Source organism: Dipodomys ordii, unplaced genomic scaffold (genome assembly GCF_000151885.1).
Source record: "Dipodomys ordii isolate 6190 unplaced genomic scaffold, Dord_2.0 Scaffold5, whole genome shotgun sequence".
In the NCBI taxonomy this organism is placed as follows: Eukaryota; Metazoa; Chordata; class Mammalia; order Rodentia; family Heteromyidae; genus Dipodomys; species Dipodomys ordii.
The window spans coordinates 14,612,042-14,627,572 of record NW_012267221.1 but is presented as its reverse complement, the minus strand read 5'-3'; positions in this window follow the sequence as shown (position 1 = coordinate 14,627,572).

Genomic DNA, 15,531 nt, shown 5'->3' with positions numbered 1-15,531 from the left:
TTCAAAAATGGGAAAGCTGAAATTACTTGCAGAGCTGCTATAAGGATAAAATAGATAGTGGATGTTAAATATTTAGTGCTATGTTTTGATTCCAGAGACAGTAAAGTAAGTTAACAATTGTGATTATTTGACTTACAATATTTAAAATTAGATAATATTTAATAATAATAATCCTAATACAAATGAGATTAGAAATAGAGAAAATATACAAATTAGGACAAGTGCAATGTATAAAATATTTCAAACATAAATGAAGTTCTGTGGCAAGCTAGAAATAGAAATACTACACAGGGTCATGGGGCAGAGTTGTCACACAACAAACTTGATTTAGGTCTTGAAGGATAAGTAACTATTGAACCAATAGACAAGTGCATTTCAGACACAGTAATGTTTCAACAAGGGTTTCAAAACATGGAAGCATCCACTGGTTCTGTAGTTGAGAGAATGATTTACTAGGCAGTAGTAAGAAGCAAAACTAAAACCTGCAAGAAAGTTGTAAATAAAGACCCTTGCTTATTTGATGGCTTTTTCCACACAGGTGTGTTTAACAGGAACAGAGCAACATTCAGATTTATTTTCAGCCTAAGACATTGTACCGGAGGTGATAACTGGGATGCCAATATAACTGCCTATTCAAAATGCAATGAGTCAATTAGAGTGAGGGAGAAAAGTCTCTATTAGTCACAGATCCAACCAAACCTATCATGAGATTCTAACAAGAAGGGAAGGGCTGGCAGCATCTAGTTTCCTTTTTACATGGCAACTCCACACCTGGCACACACACCAGTCTTTTTCTAAAGGGAACATTAAAACAACAACAACAACAATACTTAGAACTGAAAAAAGCAAAAACAACAATCTTTGTTTATCAGCAGCAAAGTAAGTGAGCTCAAGTCCTATCTTGGCTCTGAAATTTATCCCTTTGTGCTCAGGAGCAGTAGATTCTAAAGCATTAAAAACAACTCTCCTTCAGGGCTTTGGCTTCTGTCTAAATTTGAAAGGAAAATCATTATAGTAAAACTACTTCGAGTCTTTGCATTGTGTCAGCAAATAACTGTATCGACCAGTAAAGAAATATTAAACTAATACCAACTTCTTAGACTTAAAGCAAAATATACTACCATGAGGAATGTGTCGAGCTCCCTAGGAATAACAAAAGCATATATTGTAACATATCTATATGTTATGTATTTTTCCCTATACACAGGTAGCTATGGGAGTTTAATTTATAAATTAGGCTCTTTAAGAGCCTTCTGCTCTTGTTTGTTTGCTTGTTTTGCTTAACACCAGTGCTGTACTATTTCAGTCCCATGTACATTTCTAATTTCTGCTGGTTAATTGGAGATAAAACTCTCTTTGATTTATCTGTGCCAGTTGGCTCTCAACTGAGATCCTCAGATCTCAGAGTTCCAAGTAGGTAGAAGCCATTATCTATAGGCATCAGCCACTAGTGTCTGGTTGTTACATATGCTCTTAATTATAGCAGTGCAGAGAAGTAAAATCATTGGGTGCAAGTTTCTAACTTACTTATGTAATTTACTTCTTGTTTTATTTCTGTCAGAGAAAGTATAAAATAAATAATAATTCTGGAGCAAGGACAGAGTTCAGCTGTTATATAGATACCCAGAGACTGCTGGCTGTGTACTTGAAATATATGAATATATACATGTATGTTTACAATTGCATGACTAACATATAGACATATATATTATAATACATTCACACATATATATACAAATAAATGTATAAGTAGCAAACAAATACGAATTTAAACAACAAATATTTACATGACTCATCTGAAAACATTTTCTGTGGCATTTCCATGGGCATTAGAAAAGCTCGGATTTCTTATAAGAATCCAGAATTATTATGCTATGCATATGGCAAACAATGATGGCTAGCTGCAGGGTCCCCCTTACAATAAGAATGAGGTAACTCAAGGAAAGTATAGGGCACATAATAACATTTGAAGTAATACTAACAGGCTGAATTCAAGGGATATAAATTGTTGAATGACCTCTAGAATTCTATAGAGTAATGTTAAGCTCTGACAAACTGCTGAATAATGTCACGCATAGCATTATTGATTTTCCTAATGGCACTTCCTTTATAGTTACAAATATATGTACAACAATTATTGACAGTAATACTAGAATAACAAAATGTCAATACAAATTTATTATATAAGTGCTGTGTAAGAAAGATGTCCAACCTACTTATGAAAAATTATCACATGAACAAGCCCTCATCCATCTGAGATTGGAAAATAGTAAAATGAAACAAGGAAGAAATAAAGGAGAACTTTCTGTAACAATTAAACTCAATGTCAAATATGAAGGAAGCCACTGAACATCTCAAAAAAAGGAATAGTCTTAGATGAGCTTAGGACTTCCAAATTTAATCATTCAACAAGTTCTGTGACTTGATTATTTCTACTATTTATAGACAGGATGAGATTTTGCTTAAAAATAGCTTTAAATATCACTTTTTATATTCCAGACTATTAATGAATACTTCACATTTGACTTTATATGTACAGAAATGATTCTAAATTTTATTATCTTGATTAATAAAATTCACTGCCTTTACAGAAACTCATGCCTCTTGAAAATAAGCATTATAAAAATACCAACCTATTTTTTAAAGTAAGATTTAATCTGACCTGATAGGAACGCTATTATATGGCTTCCCTTATATAATGAATGTATGATTTCCTGAGGCAAACTTGCATGTATTTGTGATTGTGACATATCCAACTGATGTTACTAAGTCCCTTTATCCACCCACAACTCAGCCTTCAACACTTAAGCCACCTTTTGGCTTACTATTGTACTACATTGTATCTGGACTTGCTCTATTAAATAAAAGCAGTTAACAAGAAAACATAGTGTACCAAAATAGAGAGCATTACAATGCCACATTGATTTTCTGTATACTTACATTATATTAACAATTACTTGTTGGGTAATAAATGGTATTCAATAGTTCTAAATGGAAAAATTAATCTAGATGTTATATGAGACCTGTCTCTCAATTCAAGAAACACTGAATATAGAAATTAACTCTTTCTCATGTTTTCTTGCATATAGGGGTTGGAGATGTTCTAGGGGAAAAATGGTGGTCCTCTGAAATATACCTTAGATTAAGATGCTTAATGGCAGACAAGATATAGAATACAGGAAATGTTATAGGTTTGAGAAAGATGATGAGATGGATATATTGATTTGGATATTCATCAAAGCACAGCGGTAGAGTTAGCTAATCATAAATAGATAGAAAGTCTGAAGCCCAGATAAATTTCAGAGATGCCTATAGTAATTTAATTAGGATATGTAAGTGGTTGTAGAAGGGAAATAAAATCACAATAAAGTAGAATTAGAAGGAATAAAATAGTTAGAAAGCCAGCCTTTGAAAGGAATATTATAGGATATAATATAAAGGAAACTGAACATATAGTACTTCTATGTATATAAGATGAAAAGGGTTTTAAAAAGATACTAATTTTGTTTCATATGACAAAATACAATACAATTACTTATAACTTAGTAGTATTTGCTTGTCCAAATAAAAGATTGTTTTTATGGATTCAATTAAATTGTTTTTGTATGCTTGCCTACATATTGGAAAATTTTATATATATATATATATATATATATTTGGGGAGGTCGGTGGTAGAGGCTGGACTCTGGGCCTGGGCGCTGTCCCTCAACTCTTCAGCTCAAGGCTAACACCCTATCACTTGAGCCACAGTGCCACTTTTGGCTTTTTTCTGCTTATGTGGTGCTGAGGAATTGAAGCCAGGGCCTCACACATGAGAGGCAAGCATTCTACCACTGAGCCAACTTCCCAGCCCAGAAAATAATATTATTCTTAACTCTCAATTATTTATTCATTTGTGCACTCATTAGGAATGATCCCAATAATTTGTGTGAGTACTCTTCCAGTGAGCCACACCCCAGTCCAATAATGTTATTTTTAAGTGGATTTATTTTTTTCCTCTTTCCTCTGTACTGTTGTTCCATCTTTCTGTTAGAATACATGCATGTGGAAATTGGATTTTTAAAAAATTTATGTGTTTATATTCCTAGGAGGTTTAAAAAATGTTATTTTCCCCCTTCTTCTATGTAGCTAGTTTACAATGTTTGAATACATTCTTCAGTATCTGTAGAGCTGTGCCAAGTTGTAAGTAGACTGTTACATAAGTCACTGCTGTTATGCAGACTGCGAGCATTTGGAGCTCTGTCATTGACAGTTACGGATATTGGGAGCTATTTTATCTAGACTTACAGGATGTCTCAGTGGATCTTTAATCTGATGTAATTGTGCCAAAATAACCTGGTGCTATGCGTGCAAAATATGTCTGTGCTAAAAATTTCCCCCAAATTTTTGGATGAGTATTTCACAGGCAAAGTAACTGGGATCTGTTATTTTAAGAACAGAATTAATGTGATTGTGTTTGTTGTTTTCAAATAGTAAAGCATATACTATCATTAAATATGCTCAACTGCTTAGTATCCACTGCATAAAAATGTGGTATGTTAGAGTCCTATAGGTAATATTAATTTAATATATAGCTTAAATTTCTTGTTTATATTCTCTATGGTTCTGATAGGAGTGACTCCATTGCCAATTCAAAGTACCCTTGTAATGAGAAATTACTTGAACTGCCTCTTAAGATAACTTTGACAAGGAAAAAGACCCATAATACAATCAGCTTTAGAATCAGCTATACAGCCATGTAATTATATAGAAAAGAGAGGAACAGCATTAGACCTGATTATATTAATGTTTCTCAAAGTTTTTGTGCTTACATGTTATTTAGGAGGCTTATTAAAATTGAAGTTTCATGATTTCTGCCTCAGACCCATTGTGAAGCAGTCTCTAGGTGTGAAGCATATTCAGGGAATTTAAATAATCACCTTTGGTGCATTTCATGCTGGCAGGGCCAGGCTGTACCTCTATTCACATTGTGTCTAAGACAAGTTTCAGAACTTCTTGGGACTTAATACCAGATTTTCTTTTCTAATCTTAGTTTCATATTCTGTTTCTCCATCTATTCATATAAGGGTGTGATGTGCGATTATAAATAGGCCATCATGAATCTAGAAACCTAGACCGAATAAAGGCCAAGAGGAGAGAATGAGCCTTACTCCCCAACTCTCTCATTAGTCAAGACAAATGGCTATACACGTTTCCTGCTTATAAAGCACAGCACCCATTGGAGTCAACTGACCAGAGAATTGAGAGAAATTAGGTCATTTTCTGAGTAGGCGAATTTTTTGTCTGAATTATCTGGGGAACTGACCTGATTTTCTTGTCCTGTCAATAGAAACTTGGCCTGAATTTACCTTTGCTATCTCCAAACCCATTATAATTAGTGGTCAGACAAACCCAAATGGTTTAGGGTGATTCCAGAGCATCTGTGTTGGTTTCTCACTAGCTTCAATGCCATAATAAATTCATTTTTAATAACTTATTAGCTAATACGAAGGTATTTTATAGAGATTGTGTCATTTTAAACTCAAAACAGTTTGGGAAAGAGTTTGAAAGTTTTATTGCAGCTAAAAAGATAAAAATCCTCCCCAAAAACTAATTGCAGGTTATTTGGGAAGCTCAGGTTCTCTGGCATATTCATGCATGTTTGAATAATTGGACTGTAATTTCTTTCTTACAGTATTAATAAATACTTCTGTATATAGTAAAATATTATTTTAATTATAAATCACAGAAACATACCTTCACTGCCTGTATATTAAAGCCATTTTGAGCTTTATGTATTTTGCATGCTTATATAATTACTATAGAGGGCAGATCATCTATACTCAGTATTGCTTCAAGTGAGGATAGATCTAGGTACTGGAATAAAGACTTAACATTTCCCCCCTATATCTTTCCTAATTCATTTCAAGTCTTCATTTTCTTGTCACCAAGCAGAAACAAAAACAAAGGAATACTGTCTAGAAGAGGAAGAGTTCTGATCTTCTCCCCAGATTCAAATCTTAACAGGGAGAGGTTTAAGACTGTAGAACACAGAGCTCCACCTCAACCCAATAACTCCACTAATCTGAAATAGAACTTCAGGTAGTGGCTTTAAGGAGAGCTATGTAGCTTAGAAAGGAAAAAGAGGACAACAGCAACATGTAGATGGAGACCAGGGGGGAGTTAGAAATATAAAACTTTAGATCTACAAAAGAAACGAAGGGGAAATCTTCTCTTGGGATGAACCCAGAGATATTCCACACACTGAGACCCACCTTGCCCCTTCACAGCATGGTGAACATTGCAGACTACCTGGTCCGATCCATGCCTGGAGCTCCTACCTTAAGTAGGTAAGTGAAGAGTGTTGACCAGGCAGGTCACAGTTTTGCTATGAGAACATTATCCAAGAAGATCTGGATGGAGAGTGTAAATCTCCCTGTGGCCAGAGCTACACTCTACTTCCTATCTTGTAATATGTGTAATATAAAAACTTCGTGGAGAGTCTGTATGAAGATGGCAAGGAGAAGCTGGAGGCTAAACAAGCTCTCACATAGAAAGCAGTTTCAGTGTTCCAGTGAAAAGTCCTAGGTTTGAGAGTCACACCAACCAAGTGTGCCATCACAGTACAGAGAGTTTTTCCAGAGAGGAAAAATCCATGCAGTTTGGTTAAGGAGACAGATCCTCTTGCCAGCAAGAGGAGGCTAGCCAAAGAATAATACAGGAATTCCATGAGTGTGAGGAAGCTAATCAAAGACTAATACAGGAATTGCATGAACAGGCTGAGAATAGGCAAAGATTAATACAGGAATTGTGTGAGCATGAGTAAGCTAATCAAGACTAATACAGGAATTGTGTGAGTGGAATGAGACTACACAAAGATCAGGTCCAGAATGTTTGACAGTAGAATTCTACAAGGCGTTCAAAGAGAACTCACCCCAATACTCCTTCAATTCTTCAATGAAATTGAAAGTGAAAGTTCACTACCAAACTCTTTCTATGAAGCCATCATAACCCTCACCGCAAAATAGGCAGGGACTCATCAAAGAAAGAGAACTATAGACCCATTTCTTTGATGAACATTGATGCAAAACTTCTCAACAAAATTTTGGCCAATCGGCTTCAACAACTCATGAACACAATCATACACTATGATCAAACAGGATTCATTTCAGGGATGCAAACCTGATTCAGTATATGCAAATCAATTTATATAATTAATCGCATCAACAGGAGCAAGAATTAAAACCATGATTATCTCAATAGATGCATAAAAAGCATTTGACAAGATCCAACACCACTTTTTGATGAAGGCTATCAAATAACAAGGAATGCATGGAACATTCCTCAATATAATAAAAGCTCTGTGGGGCTGGGAAGGTGGCTCAGTAGTATAGCGCTTGCCTTGCATGCTTGAGGCCCTGGGTTCGATTCCTCAGCACCACATACTCAAAAAGAAAAAAGCCAGAACTGGCGCTGTGGCTCAAGTGGTAGAGCATTAGCCTTGAGCTGAAGAGCTGAAGGACAGCACCCAGGCCCAGAGTTCAGGCCCCACGACTGGACCCCACCAAAAAATAAATAAAATAAAATAAAATAAACTCTATATGACAAACCTACAGCCAGCATTATACTTAATGGTGAAAAACTAAAGCCATTACCTCTAAACTCAGGAATGTGTCAAGGACGTCCACTCTCTCCATTTCTCCTCAATTTAGTATTAGAATGCCTAGCTATAGCAATAAGGCAAGATGCAAACATAAAGGGGATCCAAATAGGGAAAGATGAAGGAAAACTCTCCCTCTTTGCAAATGACATGATCTTGTATTTAAGGAATCCCATGGACTCCACTCCCAAATAACAGGATCTGAACCGAAACTTTGGCAAAGTAGTAGGGTATAAAATTAACCCTCAACAACTTTTCTGTATGCCAACAATGAGAAGAGCGCAGCTGAAATCAGGAAAACAACTCCTTTTGCAATAGCCCCCCACACATACACAAAATAAAATACCTAGGAGTTAACTAAAGAAGAGAAGGACCTCTATGATGAAAACTTTAAAAACCTGAAAAAGGAAATTAAAGCAGAATTTTGGAAGTAGAAAAACCTTCCACGCTCTTCAATTGGGAGAATCAACATTGTGAAAATGGCAATACTTCCAAAGGCTTTCTACAAATACAATGTGATACCTACCAGACTCATTATTCAATGAAACAGAAGAAGTAATCCAAAAATTCATATGGACCAATAAAGGACCCCAATAGCAAAAACAACCCTTAACAGAAAGAATAGTGCTGGAGGAATATCAATACCAAATTTCAAACTCTACTACAAAGCCATAATAATCAAAAGAGCTTGGTACTGACACAAGAACAGACCTCAGGATCAATGGCATAGAACTGAAGATGCAGAAATGAACCTACAGACCTATTGCCACCTAATCTTCGATAAGAAAGCTAAAAAAAAAAAAGAATGGAAGAAAGGCAGCCTCTTCAGTAAATCATGCTGGCAAAATTAATCACTGTATAAAACTAAAGCTAGATCCTTATATATCACCCTTCACCAGAAACAACTCCAAATGGATAAAGACCTCAATGTCAAAGCAGACAGTCTGAAAATATTACAGGAAAGAATATGAGAAACTCTAGGGCTCCTTGGCACAGGCCAAAAATTTCTTAATAGAGATACAGAAATACAACAAATCAAAGAAAGATTAGACAAATGGGATTGCATGAAACTGTTGAGCTTCTGCATGGCAAAGGACATAGCTGGCAAGATCAATAGAAAGGCCACAGATTGAGAGAAGATCTTCACTAGCCATACAATAGACAAGGTTCTCATTCCAACAATGTACTTAGAACTCAAAAAGTTAAATCCTCCAACAACAAATCCTCAAAGAAACAACTGCTCCCCAAAAAGGTGGGCTAAAGACTTAAAGAGAAACTTCTCTGAAGAGGGAATAAGAATGGCCAATAGACACATAAAGAAATGCTCAACTTCTCTAGCCATAAAATAAATCTAAATCAAAACAACATTGGGTTTCCACCTCACCCTAGTTAGAATGGCTATAATCAAGAACCCTAATAACAACAGATGCTGGAGGAGATGTGGCCAAAAGGGACCCTACTGCATTGTTGGTGGGAATGTAAACTTGTTCAACCACTTTGGAAGTAGTATGGAGGTTCCTCAAAAGATTCCACATAGACCTCCCCTATGACCTAGCAATCCCACTTTTGAGCATTTACCCAAATGATCACAAACAAGGGTAAAGTAAAGCTACCAGCACAACTATGTTTATTGCAGCATTATTTATCATAACTAATATATGGAGCCAACTCAGATGCCCCTCAGTAGATGAATGGATCAAGAAAATGTGATATATATACACAATGGAATTCTATGCCTCCATCAGAAAGAATGACATAACCCCATTTGTAAGGAAATGGAAAGACTTGGAAAAATTCTATTAAATGAAGTAAGCCAGGCCCAAAAAACATAGGTCCCATGGTTTGCCTTATTTGCAATAACTAGTACATGCATAGAACAAGTAACAGCTATGTATACATGATCGTGTATGTTGATGTTAAGTGAAATGAATCCCACGACAGGGACAAAAGTATTCTTTCTTGCTATTGTTTTTAACGTAGTTATAATTCAGTATGTGATTTTTTTGTTTCTTTTGTATGTTCTTTCCCCATGGTATAACCCCTGTTTTCACTGTATTTGTTCTGGTACGCTGCATCTTGTATATACACTTTTCTAATTCAAGGAGGGGAAGAGAAAAAAACAAATTGCTTAAATAGGGATACAGGTTGACCCATTGTAACAATGAGATGTACAAGACACTATGTTGAAAATGAATTTTACAAAGGAGGAGTTAACAATGCTCAATAGGAAATGTGCTCCTTACCTTACTCATGTAACTGTAACCCCTCTGTACACTATTTTTACAATAAAAATATATTAAAATTTCATTTTTGCTCTTCAGGGTCTTTTATTGTTCCATATGAATTTTTGGATTACCTCTTCTATTTCCTTGAAGAATGAGGTTGGAATATTGATAGGTATTGCATTGAATTAGTTGATAGCCTTGGGAAGTATTGCCATTTTCACGATGTTGATCCTTCCAATCTAGGAGCATGGGAGGTTTTTCCACTTTCTAAATTCTGTTTTGATTTCTTTTTTCAGGTTTTTAAAGGTTTCATCACAGAGGTCCTTCAGTTCTTTGGTTAAGTTAATTCTTAGGTATTTTATTTTTTGTGGGGCTATTCTGAATGGAGTTGCTTTGCTAATTTCAGCCAAACTTTTCTCATTGTTGGCATACACAAAAGCCATTGATTTTTGACGGTTAATTTTATACCCTGCTACTTTGTCAGCTCCTGTAATTTGGAAGTGGAGTACAATACAAGATCATGTCATCTGCAAAGAAGGCGTTTTACTTGATCTTTCCCTATTTGGATCCCCTTTATGTTTGCATCTTGTCTTATTGCTGTAGCTATTCATTCTAATACTAAATTGAAGAGAAGTGGAGAGAGTTGACATCCTTGTCTCTTTCCTGAGTTTAGAGGAAATGTTTGTAGTTTTTCACCATTGAATATAATGTTGGCTGTAGGTTTTTCATATACAGCCTTTATTGTATTGAGGAATGTTCCATGGATTCCTAGTTTTTCCACAGCCTTTATCATAAAGGGGTGTTGGATCTTGTTAAATGCTTTTTTGAAGCCAGGCTCAAAGAACCAAAGTCCCATGGTTTCCTTTATTTGCAATAACTAGTATATATCTGGGATAAGCAGAAAAGCTAAGATAAGATGATGTTAAGCGAAAAGAACCCCAAGATAGGGACATAAGTGATTTTTTTCTTCCTTGCTATTGTCTCTAACTATTCATAAGGTACCAGGTGATTTATTTTGTTGCTTTGTATGCTCCTTCCCCATGGTATAACCCCCTGTTTTCACTGTATTTGATGTTGGTATAATTTGGGGAGAGGAAAGGAAAGAACAAAATGTTTAAATAGGGATACATGTGGACCCATTGCAAAAATGAGATGTACAAGATGCTATGACAAAAAATGAATTTTACAATTTAGGCAAGAGGCGGAAGGAGAGTATTTGAGGGGGTGGGAGGGAAGGGATGGTAGGGGAAAAACAAAGGAGGGGCAACAATGCTGGATTAGAATAACAAAGTTTACAACTTTGGTGGGGGAGACAGTGTGGGGGGGTGTTAGGAGGGGGTATAGTCGTGTAGATGGTAGGGTAGGGATGGTAGGGGAAAAACAAAGGAGGAGCCAACAATGCTTGATAAGAAATGTACTTATTAACTTGCTCATGTAATTGTAACCCCTCTGTATGGTATTTTCACAATAAAAAAAAATTAAAAATTGTACTAATTATCTTGCTCATGTAACTGTAATCCCTTTGTACTGTGTTTTCACAATAAAAACATTTAAAAAAATTCATGGAACCCATTTTCATACACCACTGTGCCATTGTCTCATGTATATGGATGGAGAGTGCTAGGAAAGACCAACTGTTGCTATGGAAAGGTTTGCTCTATCTCCAAGGATCCTCTGCCTTGCTACTCTGAGATGCTGTTTTACAAGACTTGTTCTGCCACCTGGTCTCTACTTCTGTGTTAGGATCCATCTTGAATTCTCTGCATTCCCCTGATCATTGTATTAATTGGCTTACAATAACTTGGTTCCACCCCAAGGGACCTCACAGGAAACTGTGTCTAGAGGATGACTGAGAAACAGTAAATACTTTGGAAGAGCCAAAACCTTTCTGAGGTCCAGGAAAGAAGAAAACAGTTGCTCTGTCAGTGTAGCCTGGCCAACATACACTCTTCTAATCGGCAAGAAATAAGTATTGATTTTTATTTTTTTCAATTTTTAAATTCATATTTTCCTTCCCTGACTATATTAAATTTCTTCTGAATAATAATAACATATTCCTATATGGTATTGTTTCTTATATATTCACCTATATTCTTCTAATTGTCTCCAGCTACTTTTTTCTCCTCTTCACACATTCCTTTGTTTTTAATACATTTAAAAACAACAATTGGCAATGCGTAAATTACATCTCATATTTTTCTGTTTACATTGTCTTTGAGTCCTCCAGATCCAAATCTCCTTAGTACCTAGAAGTACAGATCTAAGTCAATAGCAACTGGCTAAATATCTATAATTTTAATAAAATTTTAACTCCTAGTTCACACTGTGACAAATACTGTCCTTTCTTTTGTAATTAGTTATTTTCTCTTATAACATTATAGGAGTAATGATTGTCATTTCCAATTTTATACTTCATCATTTAAATGTATTGTTTGGTTTGAAGTGGAAGATATTATCATGATTTAGGCTTGCTCTTTTGTTTTAGTGAAAAACAGCCAGCCTTATATTTGTATGCCACAATATGAAACAAAATTACTATGGTACAAGTATAAGATGTCATGATTTCTCTAATATCTCATAAAATTTCAGTAATCAAAACCAGAGATTTTATTCCTAGACAAGAAATTTAGACATGTGGATAATAAATTCAGTAGGGAAACTGTGAGCTGGGAAAACCATATCAGTAGTGACAAACTGCAATGCAAAGCAGCAGCATTAAACAACATAGAGAAGAACAGAGAATATAAGAATATAAAGGTAAGGTTGAGTGAGTACTCAGATAGAAATAAAATATAAATAAGCATGACAACAACTTCTAAGAGCTCTAGGATACAGTTTATGACTTCCTTAGAGTAGACCAGTGCCCTGAGATACAAGGTAAAAACAAAAATCATATCCATTGAAATTAGAGCAAAAAATTTTTCCCATGATCTGCTAATGATATAGCCACTTTTGTACAGGATCATTTACAATACCAAATAGACATGATTAGAAAGGAAACCATCCATTCCATATTGAAGTTACAATATCGAGGTTAGAAAACGTGGATGTTATTGATAGTGAATTGTTTATTATAATCTTAAGATCAAATACTATTTAAGTAATTGTATACAATATATTTTTTATCACTTGTTTTTTTTTGTTTTTTTTATTTTTTGTCGGTTGTGGGACTTGAACTCTGGGCCTGGGCACTATCCCTTAGCTCTTCAGCTCAAGGCTATTGCTCTACCACTTGAGCCATAACACCACTTCCAGTTTTCTAGTAGTTTATTGGAGATAAGAGTTTCACAGACTTTTCTTGTCCAGGTTGACTTTGAACTGCGATCCTCAGATCTCAGCTCCTGAGTAGCTCCAATTACAGGCATGAACCACTGGTGACAGGCTGGGAGAAAGCCTTTGCCAGTTAAAAATCTAATAAGAAATTAGAAAATAGAATATACAAAGAGAAAAAAATAATATTGAAAGAGCAAATAATTTCATTAGTAAATGGCAGTTTTCAAAAGAGGCATAAAGGGCTAATATCATAAAGAAAAATTCAACATTCTTAAAAATAAAGGAAATAAAATTTAAAATGGCATTGAAATTCCATCTCACTCCTGGCAGAATGGCTAAAAAAACCCACTAATTCTGATTAGTATACATGTTGGGGAAAAAAAAACTTTATATACTGATGTGGAAATGAAAATTAGTGAATTCACTTTAGTTGTGCTAATTCAGGCTCCTCAGAAAACTAAAAGTAGAGCTACTTTATTGTTTGCTCTATACCTATTTGGAATAACTCAGATAAAAACAAATCAGTATACAGTAGAGATTGCTGAACATCTGTATTTATTGTTTTTTGATTCACAAGAGACAAATTGGGAATCAAACTCGGTGCCCATCAGCATATAAATAGATAAAGACCATTTATATTGAATAGCAAATTCAAGGCCTTGCTTTTCAACTGGTGACTAATACACCAAGAAGTATATAGTTGAAGCAGGTTTGTGGGCTGGGGTCAAGAAGAAATACGTAGATGAATGAAGAGGAGAAGAAAGGGAGAATGCAGTCAAGAATTCAATGCACATCCTACAAAATTAAGAATGACTAAAGAATGAAGTAGGGCCAGGCGCAGGTGGCTCATGCCTGTAATCCTAGCTACTCAGAAGGCTGAGATCTGAGGATTATGGTTCAAAGCCAGCCTGGACAGGAAAGTCCATGAGACTCTTATCTCCAATAAACCACTAGAAAACTAGAAGTTGTGCTGTAGCGCAAGCAGTAGAGCACTGACCTTGAGCTGAAGAGCTCAGGGACAGCGCCCAAGCCTAGAGCTCAAGCCCCACGACCGACAAAAAAAACAAAAACAAAAAACAAAACAAACAAACAAAAAAGAATGAAGTAGGAAGGGATGTGTGAGAATGTTGAAAAAAGTGATGTTTTATCATGATGCATTGTATTCATAAATTGCTTTGTTAAATGGAAAAAATAAGATGTGTAAATGTGATTCTTCTGTGTATATGCAGAAATGACAGGAATGTTACATGAGAGTGGATATGAGATGGGGGAAATGGGTGAAACAAAGGAAGGGGTGATATTAACTAAGAAGCATTGAACTCATAAACTTACAGGATTGTAACTCCACTGTGCAACTACTTAATAGTAACAATGAGCAAAAAGAGAAAAATATATCCTTTTGGGTTAAGATTGAAATAAGGGGCTAGTTAATCCAAAATGATAGCAAACAAAACAAAAATCCTCAGTAACAGAACTATAGTCTTAAGTGAAATATTTTTCATTAATATGCATGTCTTTTTACTTCTAGATTCCACCTGTGAGTGAAATTTCATATTTGTCTTCCTTTTTCACTTAACATAATTACCTTTAGTTCTATCACTTTTCATGTAACTGATGTAATTATATTCCTTTGAATAAAATTCCTTTCTTGATGTCTATCACTTTTTCTTTTTCTCTTTCTTTTTCTCTCTGCCATCTTTTAACATTATGAAAGAAATTTCATCACAAACTACTATAACTGAGGCAGGTTTTATATAAATTTATTTTTAATTCCAAATTTTTAATTCAAAAAAGTCAATGTACTAGTTTGCTAAAAGTTGAATTTTTCATGAATTTTATACATCTACTGGTATGATCATGCGTTTAATATTCTGCTTTAATTTGCTATGATAAAAGTACATTAATTGGATTGCAATTTAAAATTCATTTTTTGTATCGTTTAAATAGGGATACAGGTGGACCCATTGCAACAATGAGATGTACAAGACGTTATGTGGAAAACAAACTTTACAACTTTGGTGGGGTGGGGAAGGGGAGGATTGGGTTGGGGAGCAGGGGGGAGGATGGGAAGGGACGGGAAAGGGAAACAAAGGAGGAGGCTACAATGCTTGATAAGAAATGTACTCATTATCTTGCCCATGTAATTGTAACCCCTCTGTCCAGTATTTTCAAAATAAAAATTATATATTAAAAAAAGGAATGTACTCATTATCTTGCCCATGTAATTGCAACCCCTCTGTACAGTATTTTCACAATTAAAAAAATTTCATTTTTTGTATAAGAATAATTGTACTAGGTCATGGTACCTTATCTTTTTTTTTTTTTTTTGTTGGTCGTGGGGCTTGAACTCTGGGCCTCGGTGCTGTCCTTCAGCTCTTCAGCTCGAGCGCTCTA